This window comes from Myxocyprinus asiaticus, chromosome 37, assembly GCF_019703515.2.
Source record: "Myxocyprinus asiaticus isolate MX2 ecotype Aquarium Trade chromosome 37, UBuf_Myxa_2, whole genome shotgun sequence".
NCBI classification, from domain to species: Eukaryota; Metazoa; Chordata; class Actinopteri; order Cypriniformes; family Catostomidae; genus Myxocyprinus; species Myxocyprinus asiaticus.
Genome location: NC_059380.1, coordinates 35,865,328 through 35,879,284, shown reverse-complemented (window position 1 = coordinate 35,879,284; position 13,957 = coordinate 35,865,328). Strand labels below are relative to the sequence as shown.

Genomic DNA, 13,957 nt, shown 5'->3' with positions numbered 1-13,957 from the left:
CTAGCAGCACCAAATGGAATGTCAAAAAATAATTGTTTCAAAATGGTTTCCCAAACATTCTCCCATATTCAATTTGTCAGAAAACAGAGAGTCCTGTCCCAAACTCATTCCATTGGTTAAGCCGATGTTGCTATTTCGGGTAGTTGGGTGCTCAAGCAAACAGAGCAGGGAAATTGGCTTGATTAAAAAATTGCTGACACATTTTCTATTGAAACAGGAAGTTGGGGCAGGACATATTTGAATGGCTCAACTCTTTTTTAATTAAATAGGCAATTGCCTTTAGTTTATGTCATGTACCATGATTTTCTACTTGCTATTGCTATTTAGAAGTAGGTAGGTAGTATTAAAGGAGTCACATACCGAACGCATCTGGCAGATGACACACATAGTCGTAAAATTCCAAACCGTTTTCTAAAATTTTAAATTGTTTTCTACTAATGTACACATACCGGTTTAGGTCACCTCAAAACTAAGAAACATTAAACTTAAAGCCATAAAACTCTAGTTACGATTTTATTTAGTCTTTAACACATTACTTTTTTGCAAAGTGCTGAATGATCCTCTACTGCTGTTTTCTGTTGATAGAATGCACTGTAACTGACCTCGTACAGTGCCCTGTCCTGCCTCGGTGCTTGTGAAATTGCGACGTCCCCCTTAAGATGGATGGCAATGCCCAAACCCCCCACCCCCCACAACCCCGAACAATATTCCTGCCTGTCAAGCTGAAAATCTGCAACTTAACGAAGACAAATGGATTGCATGTACACAAGGACAGTTTAATATTTGGCAAAGCTGCAAATGACATGACAGGAAGGGCTATTTGTCATCCTTTTTGGCTCCCTGGCATATATGGACATAGATAAAGATGCATATTACACAGACTGACATATTAGTTCGTCTTTTTTTGGAAAGGAGCGAGCTGTGAATGATGCATTAGTAATGTTGTTAGTGCCGGTGTCATATAATTTTCTTTCCTTTGGTTGTATGCTTTTCATTGCTTGAGTAAACACTTGACATGGCTCCAAATCCGAAGCACACATTAATCTGGGGGATGGAGTGATTGTATATTTTTAGAAAGAAGACTTTCAGCCAAAATGCCTTTAATTCCTGCCTCCCTTTTTGATGGAGCAATAAAAAATGACCTATGTTCCTGTCACTAGCGAGATGTCTTGTACCACTATAAGAAGCTTTTCCTTTAGTTATGTACTGTAGATGCATGAAGAATCCTTCAACGAAACTAAAACAATGGCTCTAGTGTTTCTCAGAAAATCTGACGACATAACAAAAGAGAACTGCCAACTAGCAGCTAAACACTTGAAATAGTTGTACTCGTTCAGCTGGTTTTGTGAAAAGAAACTGAGCCTGGTGAAAGAGAACAAACTGTGATTGTACCGAGACGCCATGGCCATTCTGTCACTTTTTATATCGCAGAGTTTGTACCCTCCTGCTGTGTTGATTGCTAGCAGGCTTGAGCCGCTATGAAAACCTTTAGCGATCTGTTAAAACAGTATTCTACATTTGTTTGACGTAAAAGTCAGTGTGTTGCACCTTTTATGAGTAAAACTGTGTTTGTTTGAAGCATTGGACAGCATTCATTTACAAGACCGTTCTTTATTTACAGCAAACTGCAAGCTAGCTACCGTAAACATTACCGTCAATTAAATACTAGGCTGAGGCACACATAAACATTAGCGCTAACTCTTGCTAACACTCATGCTAATCTCTGCTACAGTAGACACCTTTATTTTACTTTATATATATATATATATATATATATATTCTTATTTTATCAATTTATGACCCCAGAGGAACATGCCCAGAGGTTGCTCTTTCAAAGCTCAGGGGACTTGGAGTCCTGAGTTATGTTTTAAGTATCAACTTTGTCTCAGATGTTTTTCCAGAAATTCCTTTGGAGAGACATGACACAAGAGACTGTTGTTGACATAAAGTAACAGTACAATATTCATATATCTCAACAGGTACAAGCAACGCTAAGGAACCCCAGAGTATGTCCAAAGTCATACTACAGAAAATAAAGCTAAACAGTTAAATGACTAGCCAAATATAAAATATGCTTTTCAATGCAGAATTTGACATGGCAGTATGTTCTTTGCTGAAGGAACCGGTCCCGTGCTGGTTTGCTGGAGGCTGCGTACAAGTTTATGACCCATAAATGGCCCCAACGAGATGTGATTTATAGAAATAAAACTGTGTTGACAGGCTAACTTTCTCAGTGCTGCTGGTTGACTAGCTCTGTTTATGATGTGGGCTGCACGTCGTCACCCTGATATTCTCAGAGATGACACTGATCTGAGACCAGTTTGTTAAAACTGTCAAAATGAAAGACTTAAACAGGTGAAGTTGACCTTAAATGACTACAAACAAGAACATGCAACACAGATGGGACTTTACAATGAGTAACATTACTGTTTGTCTATTATTACAGATTCCTGTGATTCACATCGCTGAGTCATTATACATTCCATGGGTCATTTTAAATAGCTTAACTTTACACCCAGAGAAATAATTATTGAAATCAAATAGCCTTTGTGAAATTCAAGAGGTGAAAACTATAGCTTATGTGAATTACAAAGGCTAAACATTCTGTAAATGTGGGATATGAACTTAGGACTGCAAGATCAAGTTACATACAAGATCGAAACTTGATTTTAATGCTTTCCCCTTAAATGTATATCTGTCCTTGTTTTAAGCATAAACCTCTGTACATTTTGTAAGATTTTTCTGAAAACAGGACTTTTAAAACACTGAAAAAAGAGGGAACATGCAATAGTTACCTAAACTTTCTATTTCTACTTGATATAACCTTTAACATTTACCTTTGTTGTTGTAACCTAATTTTTCAGGTTGATTTATTCATATTAAATAGCATATCTGACTTGAATAAAACCAGTTAATTTAGATGTTTCGACTTAAAGCAAATTTCTTAATGCTACCTGGCAAAACATGTTTATAGTCTATCTTATGTCCCTTTGCTTCTAAACTCAGTTGATCTGGTTTTAAGGATGTTTAGATACTGGAAAACGACAAATATATATACAGTATATATAAAAATGCATTTTTGCAGATCTTGCAGAAAAATAGACAAACAGACTTACATATGTCCATTCTGTGACAATAGCAGCATTGATGTTTATACAGAAATACTAAGCCTGTGTACAGTATATATGCATATGTAACCCTCTGTTCACACTTCGAGCACACAGCGCAGAATAGACTACCTTTGCCCCTAATAATGAATATACACAGGGCTGAACAGACAACCTTTGCCCATTTTTATTTTCTTGTGCCATGCGCTGTGTAATAAATAACTGTGGCAGTCATGGGTTAAATTATGATGGACTAATTATCTGTCCAGTTAGCAGACCATTAATCTCCTGTAATCGCTCACAGATTTATAGTGATGTCATCAGAGGTCTGCTCTAAAACAAAGATCAATAAGCACTCAGTTCTATGTTATTTGTAGTAAATCAATAGTTGCCCTATAGAGACCCTAAGGGCCATAACTGGTCTTTGTAGATCAATATTGTATCTCTCTGTCTCTCTCTATTTGTTGCGGTGACTATATTCAGGGTGAGAATTACCAGGGGGTTAAGAAGTACACAGTAAAGAGTTTTGATTTGATTTTAAGTAAATTTACACAAGTAACCTGTTTTCAAAAATTTCAGTAACCACAAAAGTTAAATTACAAGACAGTGTGGTAACACTACAATAAAGTATTTGTTAACAATGAACAATAATTTTACAGCATTTATTACAAGTGAATTTGCCGGGTTCAATACAAGTTAAGCTTAATCGACAGCATGTGTGGCACAATGTTGATTACCGCTATAACTAATTTAGACTCATCCCTCCTTTTCTTAAAAAAAATCTGGGTTACAGTGAGGCACTTACAATGGAAGTGAATGTGGCTAATTTTTGGAAGGTTTAAAAGCAGAAATGTGAAGCTTATAATTGTATAATTCTTCTGTTAAAGCTTGTGCATTATCTGAGCTGTAAAGTTGTTTAAATGGTCGTTTTTGCTGTGGTTTTAGGGTTTACAGTGTTACGTTGTTATGGCAAGCGAAGCTGTAAATTTGGATAACTTTACACAGAAATGTTTAGTAAGTGATTTTATCACACTAAAATCATGTTAACACATATTGTTTACATCTTGTGGCTGTTATTTTGAAACAGTGAGTATTTTAACGTTTACGGAGTGGCACCGTTCACTGCTATTTTAAGTGCCTCACTGTAACCTAGATTTTTAATTTTTTTAAAGAAAAGGAGGGACGAGTCAAAATATGTTTTTGTGGTAATCAACATTATGCCACAAATGATTTCGATTGAGCTTAACATGTATTGATCCTGGAATATTCCTTTTAATCTTGGTTGATGGTAATTTCAGCATTTACCTATACATTTTATCATTAAAAGTTGTATATACAACTTGGACATTAGACATATTTAATGCATTTTTAAACGTGAACCAATAGTGAACAACTGTATTTTCATAGATTAACATTAACCAAGCTTAATAAATGCTGTTAAAAATGTTGTTTATTGATAGTCCATTTTACCTAGTGCATCTATGAAAGTTAACGAACAGAATTTTATTTTAAAGTTTAACCGACATTGTATTACCAACTAATGCCAAATTAACATTCACAAACTTAAAGAATATGAATAAAAAGTGTTAACCAAGCAACAGTAGACTGCTTAAACACTTTCCATTAGAATCAGAATTGCATAAATGACATTAAAAAAATCCCTATTATCACTTTATAATACAGTATTTGCACATAAAAGTATTGTATATCCCCCCCCCCCCCCCCCCCCAAAAAAAAAAAAAAAAAAACGTATGTTTTGTTTAAAAATTACTTATAAATGACATTTGGTTAATTGTGCTCAGCACCTCAAATACAATTTGTGTTATTGTACCATTGATTGTGAATGACCACAATCAATGGTGCGCTGAAAATTAGCGATAGGAATTCCTTAAAAAAGCTGAAAAGTGAAAGTCATTCTGAATACCGCCTAAAAGGCATTGCATAATTTGCACACATACTGAGTTGCTACAATACAGCATGTCTCTCTGTGTGAAGTTAATTAGCTGAGTCTTAATTACTCATTATTTCAAATACACATGAATCAAAGTACTAAGCAATAATCACATTTGCTTAAATATTAACATACTTTTCACATTACAGCTAAGTGGTTCAGGATGAGTTGCAGTAGAAATCTTTCAACCGATAGAGATTTTGCCTTACTGTTTAGATATATCTGTTGCCGAATTGCTTTACATTATTTACGTATGGGAGCTATAATACAGAATAAAATACAGAGCATAACATACCCCAAACAAGTCAAGATGTGGAAGAACTTGGTATTAGGAGGGTTCAACTCTAAGCAAAGTTATGTTATTTGTGGTGGCTGAGCAATGTTCAACTTGATGCATAGAAATATAGAATATAGAAATCAACAAGTGTGTGGTGCGGTCACAGGTGTGCATATATCAGCTATTCTAGAACAGCTTTGAACGCGGCTCATCCAATCAAAATTTAGAGTCAGAACAATGATAGTTTTACTCTTTTTAGTTTTTTTTTCTTCTTAAGTCTTGTGTTGTGTTCATTGTGTGCTAACACATTGTGTGTTTCCAGTCAAAAATGAGTGGTCCACTAAGATTTTTTATAAATCATGTTGCATATATTATTGTATATATCTTTTTATCAACTTCTTTTTTTTAGACAGGGTTTTTACTCCTTTTTCAACATATAAAATAAATAAATAAATATATATATATATATTATTGATAGAAGGATTCATTGAACAGAGCTTATACCGGGCCAGTGTGGGGCACTACATGCGAAAAAAATAATAAAAAAAAAAAATAAATAAATAAAACATAATAAATTAATTACCACTTGCTGGATCTGAACAAAGGAGGTGTCATTTTAAAGCATAGAATTTGGTCTTTACAATGCATATAGCTACCAGCTCCTACCAGTTCTAAAATAATGCTTTTTAATTTTCTGACAAATATATTCAGAGTTGGTAAAACCATAAAAAAAGATGAGATAGCCATGTGTTATAAATTGTTGGAAAGGTCTCAATTAGTATAATGCAATGAGAAAATCTGTTTCACTCAGAGGCCAAACTGCAATGAGTATTAGTGTATGAAATTCCCACAAACACACATAAATATAATAAATAGAGGTGTTTTTTTGTCACGTCCTTATTATTTCCTAAAACATACAATGACGTATTTAAACTTACAGCAGCCTATCCCGATTCAAATGAGCCCAACCACAACATAATATAATAAGCTGATCTTTAAATATTCTTCGAAGAGTGTACATGGACAGACAATGCAAAAAGTGCGCTAAATGCATGATGTGTGTGTGTGTCTATGTGTGTGTGCACATGTCCAAGGACTTTGTGTGTGCATAAACACATCCACATATGTGCTCATCTAAAGGATTGGGATGCTCCTGAACACCTTACATTTCTGTATTTTGTAGTCTAATCCATTTATTTCCAATGGCCGGTCATTTTTGACCAGGAACACAACAAGTGTAACAAAGTGAAATAAAACCAATAAAATGTTTTTGTGTGTGTTCAGATACCATATGTGAACAAAGTCCAGGAATTTTATTCCAATTGGATTAAGTAAAAAAATAAATAAAAATAAATAAATCGTCTGGGTCAAAATGACCGGAACACAACATAAGGGCTAACTCAAATGTTATACAATGCAAGACTTGTCATTCATGTGTTATGAATAATTTTATCTTTTGGTTCATCAATTTCAGAATAAAAAGAGGAAATAATTTTGCTTTTAATAAGTTTAACAAAAGTTTTCATTCTCTGGATTATCCAAAAATAGCCAATACCACATTATTTCTTAATATAAACCATATTTTCAATGAATTCCTAGCAAAATTAACTATATCATGATATAATATAATATTATCATGATGGGCGTTTCTTCAACTTCTGGCACTTTCAAGTCCAAGGAGTTGATTGTTCTTAAAACTAACAAATTTCAACTTTTTTCTTTTTGTTTTATAAAGGTAACATTCAAGTTTGGAAAAATCTTACTAGGCCTTCATTATTTATTTTTTGGTACTCTTCAATATTAAACAATGAAAATCCATTACGATTTTCCATTTTTTATCCATATGAATTATTACATGTTTAAAACGATGATCATCTAAACAGAGTGAAATAAACAAACCATTTCAATATTTATTGTGTGAAAATCAATTCTACAAAATTCTAATTTTACAACTGTTTTATGTAATTTCCACCACAAACAATTTTGCCCCTAATATTTTTTTCTAAGTTAGTGTACTTGTTAACCAAGTCGACCAAAGTGTCAGTGAAGAGCATGCTTGAGATGAAATACTGTATGAAATATGTTTGAAGAAAATAAAGAAAATTCAAGGTTAAAAATCACTTGTGAAATTTTATTGGATGTAATTTCCAATCAAGCTGTAATTTGCCAAATTACACAAACAATTTGTAAAAATGTTGTTGTGTGTATTTAAGATATGCTATGCAATTAGACTTAGCATGGCAAAGGAGTCTGCCATTTTATTACAAAATGTAAAAAAAATATATTTCTATCACCGTCATTTCCACCTCAGAATTCTATAAACCACAATACAGAATTTGAGATGTTCTGGAAATGACACTGTGATGCAAATTTGCATTAATTTCAGAGAAAAAGACAAAAATGACATAAATCTCATGTGATGCATGTACATCCACAATTGGACATTGTTAGTAGATAAATAAAAAAATAATAATAACGAAAGTGTGAACATTTTTTTTACGGGACTTCACTTTCGAGAAGTTCACAATGCTAAAACTACCCTGATATAAAACTACTCATATACCGTGATAAAAGATTTTGGTCATACTGCCCACCCCTATTGCTAATTTGTTTGAGTTCTTTGACATCAGCAACCACAACTGCAAGCTAGCACTGTGAAGGGAGGTTATCAGTTCACAGGGCTGTGAGCAATGATGCCAGCAAAGCGAGACAGTGAGGGCAGATGGTGAAGAGGATGAACCCAGAGCCTCTCGTCACCCCAGGCCGGTACCCTGGTACCCATTTTTGGTTGGTTGACCTTCTTCCTGTTCCCATCAAAGCACAACAGAGCTTTGACTAACAAGAATAATTCACAATACAGGGTGGTGGTTGTATATATTCAGTATCCAGGTGTGTTATTTCTTGTCGGACTGGGAATTTAGGTCATTACCACTACAAAGGCTGAGAAAAAAGGCAGAGAGAACTACTTAATAATCGTAAAGGTCTGAAATGTGGGATGTGGACATTCACTGATCTAGAACAATGAGCTGTTACGTACGTACTTTGTTACGTACACGCTGAACACAAGAGATTTGCTTACTTATTCTGAGACAATCGCATCACCAGATCCGAGCACATGATATTTCGCTGTGGCGAGCAGAGCGTGGCCGAGCGATAAGGATGGATGGCTGGGGGAGAATTATCGCAATCAGCCAGGAGAGAGATAAAGAGGAGCCAGAGCCGCAGTTCGAGAGAGAGAGAAGCTGTCTGTGTGTCTATGTTGAGGGGGTGCTGGAAAGCACACCATTATGTGTGACACTGAAAAGTGTGTGTAAAATAAATGTCCTATGTTTGGATGTTTACCCGGCTCCTGCTTCCTCCTTCAGTTGAGAGCAAGAGATTTGCTACAATCGGCCTTACTTTTTCCTGAGGAAATTTTTTGTATGACAACATTCTTCACAAAGCCTTTGCGAGGCATATTTGATCTCAAATGAGCAATAAAACCCCTTGTTTGATGCTCTCTTCCAAGGCCCAATTGCACAATTATATTCAATCGCCTTCTTGAGGTACGTCTGTACAGCCAAGGAACTAAATTAACCGAGTTTGAAGACGAACAAACAGCAATTTCCCTTCCTGAATGTGCTGTTTACCATTGAGAAAAAATGTGAGCTGTCTAGACTTTGGCGATAATATCTGTCATACTGTACTCTCGTCCTATAAAGGAACTCATAATCTGACGATAAAATTCTCCTCATCACAGGTTTGTCCTTGTTGCCTCTCTGTCTATTGAATGAAGGTTATCTTCACACATATGGAATAGAGTTTGTGGAGCAAATTATATGGAAACTGACTGGTCAGCATGACTACAGTAGTAAAAATAACCTTTTTTTGTACTAAACTAAACATTTCCACAGTTTTTTCACAGCAGTGAGATTAAATGGAGAGCAAATGGAAACTTTTGATGAAGTCTCAACATAATCTCATGACAACTCTTAATAGTTCGTGCAAGATGGCGAAATTGTAAGATATCGTACAACTTGGCTTGTACAAATAGGTACAACTTTTATTCCCCAAAGAGTAAAAATCTGTGAACAAACTGTAAACATTAGTTACTCATTCCATATTTATTTATGCACTTAACCATGTTATACAATGTACCTGTTATGTACATACATGTTGTTGCATTGTAATTACATTTAAAGTACCTGCATTTAATTACAATTGTAGTTACACTGCTAACTTTACCCCTAACCCAACCCTTACCCCAAAACCTAAATCTAACCCCTAATCCTAACCCTACCCTTACTCATAAACCTACCTGTAACTCAACCAGTATGTGAGTGGGTATTTTGCAGAACAACATGTAAATACACAGTAAATACATAGTCTTGTTTGTATTTAATGTTAGTACATATTAGTTAAGGCCACCTAAATTAAAGTGTGACCTAAAAATGACTGATGCATGTGAATAACCTGTAATATGCTTCCTTCATTCCGTTCCAAATCCCCAAGATGTTTTCATCCTTCCATAGTACACAACAGTGATTTTCCTATTAAATTCACAGTTTCCATCAGCAAGCAATCACTGAACTTTTGAATAAGGATCCTGAAATACTCAGAACATGTGATGTCACAAAGATTAGCCAGTGAAGGCACATGGAAAGACACATGTTTGTATTTGCTCGAGGGAAAATTGCATTTTTTTCCTTTTATTTAAATGTTAAAACCAATTTGGGACTGGCCAACTGGACAGTGTTATTGCTCAGAGGTTGCTCTTTCATGGCTCAGGATACTTAATGGAGATAAAAAATTATTTTAGAGAATCAAAAACGGACACAAATGAGTAAATTGTTGATGTACAGTAAGAGTCTACAGCAATAAAATGAATGTGGATAGCATAGAGCAAATAATCTGGGATTGATGTGAAATATTTGAGTTCATATTGCAATCTCGGACTTTTGATTACAGACTTTGGTGTCTTGGCAAATCTGAGCACAGTTTGAGACTTTGAGTTTTCTTCTTAAAATCTAGTGGAAACTCTTGTGAGATTACTGGAGTCTTTTTCTCAGGAGAAAAGTCTGAGAAGCGGGAGACTTCCTGCGAGTTGGCTTGTATAAAAACGTACGACTATTACTCCCACAGAGAAAAATAAACACACCAATGAACAATATTACTGCGATTTTTTCTAAATTCAACCCCAAACCTAAACCTAAGTGAGAGGTTTTGTTATTGATTCATACTCTGATCATAGGGTACCAAATTATGGTATACCCTTAAAGGTATAGTTTACCTAAAAAATTACAATTCTGTCTTTATTTACTCACTTTCTTCCATGAAACACAAACGGAGATGTTAGGCAGAATATTAGTTTCAGTCACCATTCATATTTTTCTCTGTACAATAAAAGTGAATATTGACTGGGGCTCTATTTTAGGAGAGCTAAGTGCAGCACTATGTGATCCGTCATACGTGCAAAGTTAGTGGGAGTGGCCATTGAGTTTTAGTATTTTTGTGCAAGCATGCGCTAAGTCTAGGTGCAAGTAGGTTTGGCTAAATTTCCCGTGCAAAGCACTAATGGGCTGGGTCAAATGCAATTTAATTCTTAAGTTATTCTCCGGTTATATCACCATCTGCGTCCAATTATATAGTCCATTCCCTGTTAAGCACCAGTGATTTAAAAAAAGACAGCACATTCATAAGAATTTGGTAGTGTAAATGGGCTGTTTGCAATCAATTAGAAGAATAGAAATATGTACTTACGTTTTTATTTTTATTTATTTATTTTTTTTTGTGCATTGAATGTCGGGCATATTTCTAGTGACACGCTCTTTTATACACATGGAAAATGTGGGTCTTGTCAGGACTTGAATGTAGGCTCTGTTAAATTATATAGACACACACTTCACTTCTACCAGTCAGTTTTGCTTTAAAAATTAAATGTATTTATTAAAACACAAAAAAACTTAAACCAAAAATATTTCTAAATTCAAATTACATTTCAAACTAAACAAAAATAGAGTGGTAAATTTTTTAGTTTTTTTAAAAATATTTTGGTCAATAAACCAAACATTTTACATTTATGCATTTGGCAGACGCTTTTATCCAAAGCAACTTACAGTGCACTTATTACAGGGACAATACCCCCGGAGAAACCTGGAGTTAAGTGTCTTGCTGAAGGACACAATGGTGGTGGCTGTGGGGATCAAACCAGCAACATTCTGATTACCAGTTATGTGCTTTAGCCCACTACGCCACCACCACATTTTACCCTCTCCAACTTTTTCCACAGGCCTCTTTTGCAGTAACTTAAAAATCACTCTACGACAACAGTTGGAAAAATACCAATACAAATTAGATCATGCAAAAACCTCTAGAAAGTTTAACACAAATCTCATACATTTTTATTTCATAAAACGGCTGTGATTGTCAGGGACATAATTTGATGTTCCATTATATTTTCAGAGTTTGGACATTAACTTTATTACCACCTGCTGGTGGATTCCCAAACTGCAAATGCATGAACTGAGGTGCGCCAAGATTAGGCGTGCTTCTCAAATGTCAATTACCTATTTCTCAGCAAAATAGCTAATTGGGCTTTGTGCCACTTCATTAACATACACTACACCCACAGTTTGTGCGCATACACCCACAGATAGCCCAAACACTCCCACCCACGCCCACTTGCGCTTTGCGCTGGCATGAAAATTGCACTTAGAATTAGCACTCTCACGAAAATTAGATAAGGCATAGTTGAGCATTTCACTGTGCCTAGCACTGTCACAAAATAGAGCCCTGAGACATTGTCATTCTGCATTACATCTCTTTTTGAAACCCGTTCTCATGACCAGTCGTAATAATAGTACAAGATTGCAAAATCGTATGAGTTGGCCCATCAAAAAAGTATGACTTTTACTCTTATAAAGAAAAATAAACGAACCAACAAATTATGTTATTACAGTTTTTCCTAAGTTTCACCCCTTTCCCAAACCCTAAACCTGACCATAATTTTAATAGAAAAATAAATTTTATGTTCCATGGAAGAAAGAAAACATTGGGTTTTTGGAATGAGACAAGGGAAGCATATTACAGGCTATTGACATGTATCAGTCATTTGTATTGCATAAATAAATATAGAATGAGTTACCAAATTTGTAACCAAACTTTTTTTTTTTTTATCTCCAAACAACCTTATAGCCAACTTAAAAAACTTTTACAGTGAAAAAATGGTGCTTAAGAAAGAAAGATGTTATCTTCCAGTTAAAGAACCTTTATTTTTATAGAGTGCATCCATAGCCAGTGGGCTCTCTGACTGCATTTTACTTCAAAATTGCATGCTTTCTTTATCAATAGCTCTTTCTCTTCTCTAATGAGCCACCGTTGACCGCCTACTGTAGCTTCATACTGGTCCTGCTTTAAATGCATTTTATTGGGTGACGCTATGTGTGCGTTTGTGGTTTAGTGGTGTTAGATAGAGTGTAATAAGCAGGTGTGTTATGTAAACATTGCAATGTGTCACTTTAAAGCATCTCGCTGCTCTCGGGACGCCGGTGGCTGAGAGCACTCCACGGGAATCTATAGTTCAGGCTGTATACATGCAACCATGAATCATGTGCACGTCAAAGCACACATCGTCAAGCGCACATGACCCCGAAGCCACATATGTTGCGTCAGTGCACTTCAGCCCTAACGCCTGCGTGTGGGTTTAGAAAGATGAGCAAATGTGTGGAACAAACCTAAAAGGAAAAAACAGCACATATATGCTATTATTCAAGCATTAAACACAAATTGAACCTGCAAAACATGCTTTCCAATAAAGACAGTATCAAAGTGGACAACCTGATGCACAATTGCAGTCTAGCTTGAAAGTCTAACAATGGCAGTGCATTTCAGTGCCTACACAGTATGTTTTAATCAGCAATTAGACATCTAAAAGACTCATGCATCTAAAACTTAAAACAGTTCAAAATAGTTTAGATCATGGAACCAGTGCAGATACAACACATACATGGTTGCATGCACAGTTGCATACTCACAGGAGTGGATGGAGTCTGCAGGAGACAAACAGTAGAGTGTCTCTACTCTTCTTTCAGTGTGAAAGGGAGGAGAAAGAGAAGGCGGCGGCCTCTGGGTCTCAGGCTGCGAGTGTACTGCCAGACAGATAATCCAAGACTGGAGGTTTCTTATTTAGTCTGCAGCATGCATGCATGCATGCAGTAGACACAGGCACAGCTGCTTCTCTTGCCTTATCCCTGCTCTCTATGTTCCCTCCTACCTCTATTCATGAGAGACCTCCTGACAGGAGGACGTGCACCAAAACATAACAGAAAAAATAATAATAATAATAAATTAAGAAAAAAACATACAGGAAGCAAATGTGGGCTCTCTGAAGGATTTTATAATCAAGCTGGGTCTCCACCCCCACATGGTTGTCTCTCCTCCCCTATTGTTATAGCAACGGCCAATGGAACGCTTCATAACTCAAGCCCTCTGTGCCTGCCGAGATACTGATTCTTTTACACTAGAGCTTGTTCATTATGGCTATAGTGTTTGTGTGTTTGTCATGGTCCTGGATGCCGTTAATTAGCTGATGTGACAAGTGGAAGGTTACACTGCGTTTCGCTGCTGTAAGCTTTCAGACTGGTT

At 35.8% G+C, this 13,957-nt stretch overlaps 1 protein-coding gene across 3 annotated transcripts in view; it reads right to left on the bottom strand.

Annotated features, from left to right (window-relative positions):
• The window catches only part of LOC127427885 (cyclin-dependent kinase 18-like), a 113,474-nt gene extending 99,819 nt beyond the window's left edge, over positions 1-13,655 (bottom strand). For all 3 annotated transcript variants that reach the window (XR_007894991.1, XM_051675787.1, XM_051675789.1), the window contains exon 1: positions 13,348-13,655. The gene's annotated coding sequence lies outside the window, so the exon portion shown is untranslated. The remainder of the gene's footprint in view (positions 1-13,347) is intronic.
• Between the last annotated feature and the right edge of the window lie 302 nt (positions 13,656-13,957).